General features: G+C 35.9%; 1 protein-coding gene across 1 annotated transcript in view; it reads right to left on the bottom strand.

The window, feature by feature from the left end:
* The window catches only part of LOC144967134 (neuromedin U receptor homolog nmur-2-like), a gene marked incomplete in the record, with an annotated part of 255,708 nt that overhangs the window by 204,469 nt on the left and 36,650 nt on the right, over positions 1–14,589 (bottom strand). The window contains 1 exon segment of the mRNA XM_078903999.1: positions 8,508–8,562.

The following is a 14,589-nucleotide window of genomic DNA, read 5'->3' as shown; positions in this document are numbered from 1 at the left end:
TGTTCGTTTTATAAATTTGATTTTTGAGCATTTCAGGCACTATGAAATAATACCGTTTTGAGGCGCTAAATATCATATACTGTCGCTCTCTAATTCTCACTCCCAAATTAATAATTCAAGAGTTCTGAACTTAAAACATTCGATATATAATATAATATGGTCAAAGCGAAATGAATAGTGTTTTCATCACGTCAAACTCAGTATTAAATCAATGCCTTTTTAATGCTGACATTTGAATGTATAGTTTAAAAAACTAATGTTTAAAAAATGAAGAAAAATAAATGAACAAAAAAGCGATATAACGGGATACGATAACAACTTTTATTGAGTGGAAAATAATCTAGTGCTATAGAGTGCTTGGGCTAAAAATAGCATACAGCTGGGTATTTTAACTTTAACTTTAAATTCCCCTTTTAGTACCGATTATACTACGACTTAATACCCGTTTGACCCGATGGGGCACATTTTAAAACCACCCTACAACTACAACGTACTGTGTCCATTGTCCATTGTCGTCTTCAGCCAATCCAATCCCGATAACATCGTTCTAGCTTCTCCGAATTGCCTAAGCCACTTGACGAATTCTTACTTATTTCGAGCCCAACAGTAATATAATTTAACAAGTAGGCAGAGAAGGGGTGGGGTGGAATAAAAAAATGTAAACGTTTAATAATATAACGTTGGATTTGCAATATATATTAACGTTTTGGCACCAAATCAAGTCATTTGATATTAAATTACGCACTGGGATAATTTTGTCTGAGTTTGATATTATTTTTTACTCGGACTCGGAGATAACAGTCTTGCGTGATGTCGATAATTTCATTGATAGAAGGTTTCTTTTGTGTGTGCATCGAGCTTCATTCTGATGTCTGGACTACCGAAATCTAATTTATTTGCAACAATTGGCGAGGAATTGAATGCTTAGGGCTGTGACTATGCTAGGAACAGGAACATTTTCTTGCATAACTTTTCTGATACAATTCTGATTTGCATAGCTTATGATGTCTGAGGGTTTGGTAAACAAGCCAAGCCTAGAATCAGCTGTCCGAAGTTAGAAAACATTTATAATTATGTCTTAAAGTATTTGGACCTTTTTCTATTCATTTATGCTCAATATGATAAATTGTAATTGTTGTTCAATACTTTTTGGAAGGTGATTTACATGACTGATCTGTCTTTTGCTATATTGAATACGTCTCTTTAAAACCATAAATATCGTTATTATTCTTTTCCATGTGAAATTAAATATATCGCCGAGCCAATTTTTTTTGGTTTAAATAAACAATTGAATACCCGATTACCAATTTCGAAAATTCCCTATCATAGATCAACAAGTTTTGGTGGCAATATATCTATTATCGTCGAGTGATTAAACATTGCAATTATGTCCGAAAAGTAAGGCGAGGAGGTGGAAGGGGGTGGGGGGGGGATGATGCAAAACATGGACTCAAGCACAACTGCCAGCATTTCATTTTTCTTTTTAACTTGATTAGGGGACTTAGACCCAACAGTTCACATCGAGGCGCTACGCTGAGAGAACGAATTATCTTTCTATTCCCGTTTTGAGGACATTTGAAGGCAGGGTGATAAATAGCATATGTCTGCAGAATATTCCATGTCAAAAAGGTTTACCAGCTTAGCAATAAATAATATCATGAAATTGGTAAGAAGGGTAAAAGAGCTGAAGTGCGTTTGCCCTTCTATGAGGTCTGAAAGTGAAAATCTTGAGATCGCTCGGATGCATGAGAGTAATCCCTTTAAAAACGCCCCCGACACTGCCTTAAGGAAATGGGCTTTAGCAAAATATCAGCGATTCGTCGATTGAACCAATTAGAGCTTTACAAAATATCAATCTGCCATCCGCCCTTTATTAACTATAGCGTATATGACAACACAATTTCGATGGGCACCGAAAATGTTAGATGGACTCATAAGCAGTGAGCAGAAGTGTTTTTCACAGATGAAATTATAGGAACCCTTGATATAGGAACAGCAGACCGAACGTTAAGATGTCACAAACTCGTAGGGTAGAGATACCAAACTGACAAGGAGCAGACAGTTGTTGATATGGTACGGTAATGGTACGGTAAGGGTACAATATACCTATATACAACATAGAGGAAGACAAAACAAATTGAGCTTTTATATAGAGAAATATCCACTAAATGTGCTCAAAGCGCTTTACAAGTGGTCCCTGGTCAATAGCAACATTTAACATGTAGGACGGGACATGATACAAAGAATGACATATCTAAATAAACTAAGAATGGCCAAAAGTGATTTAAAAAGCAACACAGGTTTCATGCGCACCGCAGAGGATCGTGATTCGTGGAGACAGCTGACCGACCCAAGAGTACAAGCCACGATAGATGGTGACAATAAACCTCTTGTGAGAATCAATGGTGGAGTTTGTGTTGATGACAACATCAATCAAGTAACAGGGACCACATTGTTCCGCTATTTCGAGCTGGCGAAATTGCTTTTATTTTGTTGATGCATGGCATTTCGACAATGCGCCATCCCACCTTACTAATGCAACCAGACACTTTCTTGAAAACCACGGCATTACCACATTAGCATATTCCATCTTCTTTCCAACTCAATCTGACCTTCATAGACAATATATGGAGTCGGGGAACTCAAGATACGTGATGTTACCCTAATTTTGGGTGCTCTATTTGAAACATTGTGCAGAATTTCGAACGAAATGACGGAACATTGCATTTCGAATCATTTGCGTTGTGAAGCGAGTGGTCTATCAACTGAGCTTTCAGGACTCCGCTTCATCCCAACATAATACCAGTTTGACGTGATGGATCACAAATGTAATCGATTTTTCTCAGGCGATACCGGAAGTATCTATCATAATCGGAATCCCGGTGACAAACCGTCATTGCCACCATCTTCTTGCCTGTAAACAGCAGTTACTCATCATAATATCAAACCGTGGAATCCTAAAGGTGGTAATGGATTTTCATTTCCCTGCTATCACTCACGTTAACAAGATGAACTCTGGATAAAAACAACGACCGGAAACAAATCTCTGACACAACCCCCGTCCGGGGAGAACACGCAAACTGGACACTAAATCTTTAATTTTATTACTTGTTGTAAGATACACCAGGGTCTATCAATGGGGAGAAAGAGAGAGAGAGAGAGAGAGAGAGAGAGAGAGAGAGAGAGAGAGAGAGAGAGAGAGAGAGAGAGAAGAGAGAGAATGGGGGGGGGTGAGAAAGAGAATTGATATTAGAAAACTCCAAAACATTTTGTCCCCATTCTCCAAAATTAAAATTTAAAAAAGAAAGGAACAAGAAACAAGTGACGCAAAACCAAAGTGCAAAATAATGCAATGAATGAAATGTAGAATAGGAAATGAAGAAGGATTCTTAGAATAAGGAGAGTGATTAAATGCGATTTATCAAAATTTTAGCTTAAAAGACCGGAACTATTTTCATTCGTGGAAGTGCATGAAAAAAATACGTGATTCAATCGCGAGTACAGAGCGTTGCTGTCAGGATAAGGTATAGTTAAGGCGCGCATTTCCTTTATGGATCGAAGAGCGTGACAAGGAATCTCGTCTTCGGTTTCAAATGGCTTGATAAATATATAATCAAATAAATACACAACAAGGTTAGAGAAAAAAAAAATGAAAAAAAATGTGGTGCTTTAAACCATAAAATTAGAAAATGGGATACGATGCTAGTTTCAATGTTTTCTGTTGGTATGCCACTCGCCTGTGGGATCGGAAAGTGCTGGGTTCGATTCCAGCTCTGAGCGGCGCATAATCGAGTCCTAGCTCTTTACTCACATTCTCTCACAGTACCCAGGTGTAAAATGAGTACCTTGGCAGCAAACCGCGTTGTCTATGTCCCACAAAAAATTGTCACTTCGCCTAACAGGCGATGTTGTCTCGTCCTACATTTTAAGTACGGCTGTCGGCTTGGGACACTTATAAAGCACTTTGAGCATGTTCAATGGATATTGCACTATATATAGAGTCTATGGTCACATAATATTTCATGTTTTCCCCAGCTTAACGCCCTTTCTCCAAATGTTGTGTTATTTAAGATATGTATGCTACAGCCACAAATGATATTAGGAATTATGCCGAAGTCCAAACTACGAAGCGAACAAAATTGTGTGTATGAAATGGTGGTTTTGTAGATATCCCTCCATGATGTTTCTAACCTTCCTTGCTTTTTCTTTTGGCCATAATATTTCAATCTGGAAACAAAGACGGTTTCACAAAAGTCCCCCCCCCCCCCCACTGTGTGTTCTGACCATACTATGACTTGAAGTCTGTGTATAATCATCCTAGTCAATAATTAGGTGGGTGGACGATGTCAAAAAAAATAAATGAAAAATAACAACAACAAAAAAAAAAAAAAAAAAAAGAACCAAAAAAAAAAAATACCGCCATATTAGGATAACTTCACCCAAAATTGCGTGACTTGTCTAATGTCATTACCGAGCACCACTCAGGGTGTCCTTTTTTCGGGCAGAGAGAAAAGCATGACTAATGCCTAATGGTGTGGCAGAAAAGTCGTTCGTGACGTCACACCTTCTACTCTTCCTGTTCCAAAGTCATTGGACGTGTGTTTATTAAACAGCTCTTTGAAGGACGTAATAATGAATAGGTTACGTATTGAATCATAAATTGGCATGAGCAATTTAGTAGCAAAAGTAACAAATAACATCAATAAAAAAGGCGAAAAATTAGGTCCATGTATTGAAATTAACTATTGATATTAACCTAATGTCTGCATCATAGTACTTTGTATGGAAATTACAGTGAATCCGAAAACTTACTTTATACCATATGTTTACACAAACACATACATAATAATTCTCTCTCTCTCTCTCTCTCTCTCTCTCTCTCTCTCTCTTTCTCTCTCTCTTTCTCCGTCTCTATCTCTTTCTTTCTTTCCCTTTCTCTTTCTTTATTTCTCTTTATCCCTTTCTCTCTCTCTTTCTCTCTCTCTCTCTCTCTCTCTCTCTCTCTCTCTCTCTCTCTTCTCGAATCTTGGAGGAAATCAGGAGGAAACAAGAAGGGAGACATCGTTATCAATCGAAGTAAGCACAATAATCACAATGTACAAGTAAACGCAAATGCGATGATAAATAATTAACTCTCTCTCTCTCTCTCTCTCTCTCTCTCTCTCTCTCTCTCTCTCTATATATATATATATATATATATATATATATATATATATATATATATATATATATATATATATATATCTCAGTTTTTGAATTCTCGTTTGGCAGGAAAACAAGACAACAGAAACATCGTCACTAATCGAAGTTAGCCCGATAATAACAAAGGTGCAATCATTATCCATACACTTATACATGCAAAAGAGCTGTTAAATAATTAATTAGCAAAGGAATTTCTTAATTGTTTTCCTTAACGATAAGGACAGATCAATGCTAGGACGATGGGGGCAAAATGCCGTAAGCCAAAAAAAAAAACAAAACGATAAATAAATAAATAAATAAATAAATAAAGAAAGGTGAAATGTGACCCAACGTCTCAAAACGGTATTAAGTCGGGATGGACCAGCTGCTAAAAAGTCAAATTAAAGCTGAACTGGTCAAAAATATGAATGATTGGTATTTATCACTCTAAAATATGATATTCATTCTCCTCAATAAAGCGTATAAACTCAACGCAAGTCTGATATTTCTGGCTGCAAATTCAATTCTAAGCATCTTAATCATCCCGACTGAATACCGTTTTGAGACGTTGAGTCACAAACAATGTTGATGAGACTGATAGAGAAACATGCCTTGGTGCACCGCATTCATTCACGAATCTGGCCTCTCTTAGATCCCATGAATTTTAATCATGTTGCTCTTTTCAGATCCCATTAGCGTATGAATGCCTTAGGCTTCACAAACCCCTATTTTAAAAAAAATGTTTAAATTCCATGTTGTCTAATTTTCTAAATTCTTTATGTGACACGCCTACTCAACCTGGTATTATGTAAGAATGAACCAGATAAACTCACTCAACCCTAACACCGACTATATCCGTAGTTTACCCGAGGTTTCTTTTACCCCATGCCTATATATTACATTTTTCTGAGGAAAATTATAGACGTAGTATCAAAGCTAATGTTCTTAATTTTTACATGTTAAAATGGTAGTTGAATAAAACTATCTATGCACATGCTCATTTTTAATACATTCTTTTCTTATTTTGAAAAGTAGCAAAAATCTCTAGGATTGAGTGAGTTAAAAAGAATTGAGTTAAAACCTCTCCTTGCCATCCATAGGAAAATCGTCACATTCGTTACGATGCAACCAACAGTTTTCTCATTCTGATATCCTATGTACATCACAAATTATAACGAAAATATTTTGTTCTAGCGATAACAATTAAACAATTATATGTATAGATATTATGCGCTTGGCTAAGAAGCTCATAACATTGCAATCCGGAAGTATAACGGACCAACACACAAAACTTTGTGTATCCATGAACGTTTATCGTCAGGTTAATATAGTTCAGTGAGCATTACTCATAAATGCGGATGGCAAAAACAATAGCAAAGACCCGAGTGAGGTCATCTTCAAACTATCTAAAGAATGTACTTGTTCCTTTTCTGTTTGAGTAGAAAAAAATCTATTCTTGTGTTGGGTGGATGTGAAGTTTCAGGGAAAACTATGAAAATAGCTGGTAAGGAGAGAGTTAATTCAAGATGATCACAATGATGGCATTTAAGTTTTAAAAAGGAAATAAAAACTCATCTTATTCAGTGGAGTCATTTACCTTACCTCAAAATTTTTAAGTCCATCAGATCAATATTCAAATCTAAGCATCGGGTTCGACCCAATCTGATACTGTTCGGAGATGATTTGTCACATTAAATGAATCGTTTTATGAACAGGAAATCGTCCTCTTACTTCCACCCCCCTACCAACCTCCGCCCCTTCCCCCTCACCCCCCCCCCCCACCGCCCGCCCCTCGTCACATAAAAACGTGTTTTGGCCAGGATACTCGTCCTTCAAATATGGATTGGTTAAAATGACCCTCATCTTGTCAATAACTCCTAACCCTCTCCTTACCAACTATAGGAAAATCGTCACATTCGTTGCGATACAACCAACATTTTTCTTATTCAAATTTCTTTTGGATATCTTGAAGTTTAAAAATTAACAGTGTGTTGTAGAGCATGTTTTGCTGAAGAAATTACTTTACTGCTCTTGTGTTTGAGTGATAAAAAAATATTAATTTTTTGTGTTAGTTGTGTGTGAAGTTTTGGGGAAAATCCTGAAAATGGCTGGTAAGGAGATGGTTAAATCTAAGACTTGGTTTGCTTTCTAATGACAACAATTAATTTCTAATGACTATTTCCTTTAGTAACTGTGGAGATGACTTTCAAAGCCAGATAAAACACCGGATAAAACTTTGGTGTTGTTTTCTTTTAAAACATGTAAAGAAGGAACGAAGTTGAAGTCAATCAGCTCTTTGTTATTGTTATCTGCCATCCACGTTTATGAGTGATTCTCACTAAACTGTATTAACCGGACTATAAACGACCAAGATAACACATAGTTTTGTGTGTTGGTCCATCCGGATGGCAATGTTGTGAGATTCTTAAACAAGCTGACTCCGTCTATAGAGGGAACGAAGTTGGCGCCACTCAGCTCTTTGTTATTGTTTTTAGCCATCCATTTTTATAAGTAGTTCTCACTAAATTCTATCAATCAGACCAAAAATGCCCAATGTTATACATAGTTTTGCGTATTGGTACGTTTTTATACGGCTGGCGAATGTTTTGCCATTTTTATGGCAAAACGTATAGCATCAAAATGACGCAGCATTCATAGTATTTCAATATTAGAAAAAGACGTTTTTTCGGGCATTTTCTTCTCTGATTTCTCCATTTTTAATATCAGTTATTTTATTCTCAAATAATATGCATTGTGTAAAGCACAATATATTGTTTCTTAAGTTTTAAGGGCATTTACGGAACTCTTGGTGTATCTTAAAACTCTATTTCTGATATGAAATAAAGAAGCAAAAAAAAAAGTTTTGTATTTTCTTGTATTTATATTTAACTTATGAAATAAAAGATAAAAATCAGGAATTTTTATTTGGAAAATGAAAAGAGAATACGCTTCAAAAGTCGTAACGTCACTTCCCTCGTAATGACGTATGTTAACTTAGTAACTGGCTATATATAAACTATCGGAACAATGGCGGACGCCCTTGTGAAATATTTCTCCGACGACCATAAAAGCGTATCCAAAGGAAAAAAAAACCCCATTATAAATCTGATCATGTTTTGACTTTTACACATTCTGATCACAAGACATGTGAAAAGTTCTAGATCAGCATGAATTAGTTTAGAAGCACGATGGCCGCCGTTGATGGGCGACGTGACATCCGACTATTGAATCCAATTACAAGATATTCTCGTCATCCGTGAAGCGTAGTCAACCAATTCAAAGAAGGCAAATTCAAGGTTTGTATGATGGAGGAAGTGAAAACATACCTTGAAAATCGAGAATGACAAGTTCTTGGATTTAAGATGATGTATCAAAGAATTTCTGAAATTAAGAATGAAAAGTAAAATTAGCATAGTAGTAGTAGTAGTAGTAGTAGTAGTAGTAGTAGTAGTAGTAGTAGTAGTAGTAGTAGTAGTAGTAGTATTAGTAGTAGTAGTAGTAGTAGTAGTAGTAGTAGTAGTAGTAGTAGTAGTAGTAGTAGTAGTAGTAGTAGTAGTAGTAGTAGTCGTTGCTGTTGTTGTTCTGTATGTTGTTTTTGTTGTTTTTGTTGTAGAAATAGTAGTAGCAGTATATTTTTTTAGTCATGATTATTATTCTTCATATTCAAATACTACTTAGTGTTTATGCGCCTTTGTGGTCTAGTGATACGACACACGCTTTCGGATCAAAAGGTCTTGGGTTCGAGCCTCGCTCGGCGCATAGTTGAGTTCTTGGAAAAGGCTCTTTACTCACATTCTCTCACCGCACTCAGGTGTAAAATGAGTACCTGGCCGTGAACGCGTTGTCTCTGTCTGAAATTAATTGTAATATTGCCTAATCTGCATAATATGCTTTAAAATCTAAACAAGGTCTGTGATTTTGGCAGGACTTTACTGACGTTGTGAGGATGGAAACACCAACCTTATGCATATCGCTTGCCATGACATTGTTATACTTTTTATATGGAGACACCGACATCTTTAACCCTCTTCTTACCAACTAAAGGAAAATCGTCATATTTGTTATGATACAAACAGTTTTCTTGTTCAGATTTTCACGAAATTTGTGACAAAAAAAAATATTTGCAAGGCTTTTTTTAAAAACAAAATTATGTATATAGCGTGTTATTATTGCTCATAAATTTGACTTTTACGATATACTTTGTGTGTTGGTATGAAATTTCAGTAAAAAAATTTGATCACGGTCGGTAAGGAGAGAGTCAAAGCAAAACTGTTTTTTTTTTCTCAAAGACTAGCCAGATATGCAACCTGTGCTTTTTGGAAATATGTATCTTAATTAAAAGACATGATATTTTTCGGGACGGTGTAGTCTCACTTTCCGATTCCTGGGTCTTGTCTCGTAATATGGATATTCTCAGTTGAGGTCTTCTAGTCTCTTAAACAGAATAATATACTCAATTGGAGTTCTGCTTTTTTAAACATATTTCTTTCAGTTGGGATTGCGCTCTTAAGCATTTATTATTCTTAGTTGATGTCTGACCTATTATGTAAAGTCACCCTAAGGGTCTAGTTTCTTAAGAATAATTTAGGCTTATCGTCTGACGCAAGTCAGGCCAAGGCAAGGCCAATGCTTTCCGTTTTCTCCCTAAAACCTATATTATAGGACGTCTGTGATTCATTCCAGTTTTCGGCGTTGTTGTATTTCGAACTTACCGGAACTTAATGACGAGACGGAAGAGATTTGGTGGGAGGAAAGATGCAATACACGTATTGATTTCCTGGCCTTCCGTCATTATATAAATTGAACAAGAAAATCCCTATTTCAGACAACTTTTTGGGATCATCTTATTATGCTAAAAGTCTGTGGACACAGACGTTTAATATCATTTTAATATATGTAGCAGGAGAGATAATACTGATTTTGTCTCAAGCTAGCCGTAGACTAGACAATACTTAGAGTGTGGGCGTGTAGTTAGCTTAAAGGTACGTAAATTTTTTTAGATGGTTTAAATTTATCAATCTATCGAAAACTGGAAATTGTATGTGGGCTATAATATATTCAGGAAGCTTATGTTTGTTACTTTTGGTGCTAATCAAAGGAACAAATAATATAAAAATCTGTCAGGATATAATTAAACGGTTTTTAACCCTCTCCTTACCAACCATAGGAAAATCGTCACATACGTTACGATACAACCAACATTTTTCTTATTCAAATTTCTCTTGTACATCATAAAATTTAAAGAAAATGTACAGTGTGCTGTAAACCATGTTTTGCTTAAGAAATTATTTATCGCAAAAAATTGCTGCTCATGTGTTTGAGTGATAAAAAATCTATTTTTGTTTTAGTCGGGTGTGGAGTTTTGGGGAAAATCCTGAAAAATGGTTGGTAAGGAGAGAGTTAAAATAATACATTTTGATGACCAGACGTCATTAATTACAGGAGGGAAATGTTTAATTCTGGACGTACTTTCGAAATCAAAATGAAATATTATTATAATTACTACCCAGTAAATATTTTTTTAAAGCAGCCAGACGTCTACTATTGGGGGTCGCGATAGATTAGCTAGTAGAGCACTCGTTTCACACGCAAAGGGACCGAGGTCGATTTCGGGTAAAGTAGAGATTGCTTTCTTAACCCCCCCCCCCCCATCCCTCCGTCCACCCAACAGTATTTGGGTAGCTGGGTCTATTAGATCTGGCGGAAAGTACTTTGCGAGACACTATCGAGTGCTATTGTCTATTTCATGCATTAGAATCTGGAATAAACTCCGTCTCCATGGGTTGAATGGGTCTGAAGGACTATTTTGGTCAATTCCACTGCTCTCTCTCTTTCTCTCTCTCTCTCTCTCTCTCTCTCTCTCTCTCTCTCTCTCTCTCTCTCTCTCTTTTTTTTTTTTTTTCTAAGACTGCGATTCACTACGTAATGCTATGACAGAATAACTGATTTTTTCTTCATTCCATCTGTTGGTTACTGCGTATTTTGATAATCCAAAAAAAAAAAAGAGAGCCAACGATATTTATTATTATTATTAGGCCATCCACACCAACGTCCCAGAATATTATACCAAAATCTTGATTGAATGGGGCAAAGTGAAAGGCCAAGCTGGGAACGAAATGAAACGATATTGTCCGAAGAGTGTTTAGAATGGGTCACTCACTACGAAATGAATCGAAAAGGGGGGTATGATCTAGCTATGCTCTAAATCTAAATAGGAATCCTGATGGCATTGTCAGTAAGTAATGAATAAGAAGTTTGGGAGAATCAAAACAAACTTGCTGTGCAAAGCCTGTAAGTGGAAGATGATTTATTGAATGAATCTTGGGGGAAGAGGGGATTGGGGGGGAGGGGGGGGGGGCAGGTTTGGAATGGGGTAAACAGGATAAGTACAATATATGAAATAAATAAAACTTGGAGAGTATATGTGACCCATCGTCTCAAAACGGCATGATGTTGGTGTGGGTTGGATGGCAAAATATAAATTTACAATGACAACAGATATGAAACAGATTACATTTGGATAATGAGGACAACTAATATTATGGTTCTTTAACAAACAAACAAACAAACAAAAAAGAAAGTTGAGCTTTTATATAGTGCAATATCCACTAAACGTGCTCAAAGCGCTTTACAAATTGTCCCTGACCAACAACAACATTTACATAAAGAACGAGACACGACGCCTGTTATGCGATAATACAGTATTTTCAGACAGAGACAACGCTGTTAATGGCATGTACTCATTTTACACCTGAGTACGGTGAGAGAAATTGAGTGACGAGTCTTATCCAAGGACTCAACTATGCGCCGAGTGAGGCTCGAACCCATGCTCTTCCAATCCGAAAGCGAGTGTCATACCACAAGACCACATAGCCGCACAGTAAACTGTCATAGTCTGTAACTCGTCCTTCTAATATTTATCGAGATAAATAACCCTCATCTTGGTTAAAAAAAAACCCTCTCAAATCTGAATGAATATAGATAGCCTTAACCTTGTTATATTTCATATTTTAGTGGTTTTTATGTGCAATATTACGAAACAAAATGGGCAAAAAATATCATTATTCCACTAGTACTTCTACTAATATACAGCAACAAAAGAACAGCTATTAATACTCCTACTCCTGCTACTACTACTACTACTACTACTACTACTACTACTACTACTACTACTACTACTACTACTACTACTACTACTACATACTACTACTACTACTACTACTACTACTAACTACTATACTACTACTACTACTACTACTACTACTACTACTACTACTACACACTACTACTACTACTACTACTACTACTACTACTACTACTACTAACTACTACTAACTACTACTAACTACTACTACTACTAACTACTACTACTACTACAACTTACTATAAACTACTACTACTACTACAATCTATCTACTCACTACTACTATACTACTACTACTACTACTACTACTACACTATACTACTACTACTACTACTACTACTACTACTACTACTACTACTACTACTACTACTACTACTACTACTACAACTACTACTATACTACTACTACTACTACTACTACTACTACTACTACTACTACTACAACTACTACTACTACTACTACTACTTCTACTACTACTACTACTTCTACTACTACTACTACTACTACTACTACTACTACTACTACTACTACTACTACTACTACTACTACTACTGCTACTACTACTACTACTACTACTACTACTACTACTACTACTACTACTACTACTACTACAACTACAACTACACAGCTCTGCTAATTCTTTTCCTCCCCCCATCTCATTTTCGTCATCTTATTCTATATTCTCCGTCTAGAAATTTTAAATATTCTATCGCATTTTATACAAATATCATTGCAAATTATTCGACTGTTTACGCAATCTGACAAAAAGAGCCTGAACAGAAATTCCATTTAATCTTGAAACAAAAAGATATATTGATTTTCTCCATTTAATAGGATTATTATACTCATTATACCAAGACGCGATTGGATCTTTATAAATAAAAAAAGCGTCTTTTAACCTTTAAAATTCAGACAGATAAGTGCTCTAAACGAATGGTACATTTTAAGATATATATATCTATTAGTTTTTATCGGTATATTACTTAACCCTTTCCTTACCATCTACAGCAAAAGCGTCACATTTATTACGACGCAATATACGTTTTTTTTCTTATTCAGATTTATTTTGTACATCACAAACTTTGAAGAATGGTCTTTGTTTAAGTAATAAGAACATACAGGTGTTTTATAGAGAGATTATTTGAGTTGAAAAAATCAAATTTTCTGCTGGGTAACCCTGCCATTTTGGGAAAATACTGAAAATGATAGGAATGGAAAGAGTTAAACATTTGTTTGTATTGATCACTGAAATACCTAGTTTTTAAGTTTTTAGTTGTACTCAGATTATGACAGACAGTATACGAATGTGTGTAAATGGCGGTGTAAATGATGTAAATAACCGATTTAAATGATGGTGTCAATGATAGTGTAAATTGTGGTGTAATTGATAATCAAATAGTATTGTAAATGGTGTACATACTTGTATTAAGGATGTTGTAAATGATGGTGAAATTGATTATGTAAATATTGTAAAGGTGTTTGAACAAACAATTTAATGTCGACATTAAAATTCAAATCGAGCTTAGATTATGGATATTAGGTTTAATTAACGTAAATCCTTCGTTTAAGAGAGTGAGTTTCGTTTCTTTAACTTTAAGAAAGGAACATTTCCAACTTTTGATAATATACAAATAGATTATAAATTTAGTATTATTTGGTTCAGATAGCTCAGTCGGTAGAGCGCTCGCATGACACGCAAAGTGACCTAGGACGATTCCGGTTGGAGTAAAGAATTTGTTTGTTTGTTTTTTTTACCACGACAAAACAAAATACCGTTTTGAGGTGATTGTTCATTATATTTAATGACCAATCGTGTCACCTTAAGCAAAAAATAACTCGATCGTATTTTGAAAATCAGATGGCCATATATTATACTTACTACCTTTCTAAAATAGTATCATGGAAAAGAGGAGGAGATGGGGGTTGCTCGGCCATACTAGAGAGCAACATAACCCCGCCAGTCCCTTGATTGGATCTCGTAAGGGACACGAATGGTTGGGCGTCCGAAACAGACATGGAGGAGCTCACTGAACTGTCTGAAGGACATGCGAATGGCAGGCCTTGGAGGCTACCAAGAAGAGGAACAAGGACAGAAGCAGATGATCGGACGCTGGTAGAGGCCCTATGCTCCACAAGTATCGAATGTCAACCACTTGAAAAAAAATTGAGCTTTTTTATATAGCGCAATGTCCACTAAATGTACTCAAAGCGCTTTACAAGGGGTCCCTGACCAACAGCAACACGTAACATGTAGAACGAAACAT

This window comes from Berghia stephanieae, chromosome 3 (assembly GCF_034508935.2).
Source record: "Berghia stephanieae isolate SIO BIC M18660-M18661 chromosome 3, UCSD_Bste_1.3, whole genome shotgun sequence".
Lineage (NCBI taxonomy): Eukaryota > Metazoa > Mollusca > Gastropoda > Nudibranchia > Aeolidiidae > Berghia > Berghia stephanieae.
The sequence above is the reverse complement of the archived record's forward strand: the minus strand, read 5'-3'. Positions and strand labels throughout refer to the sequence as shown.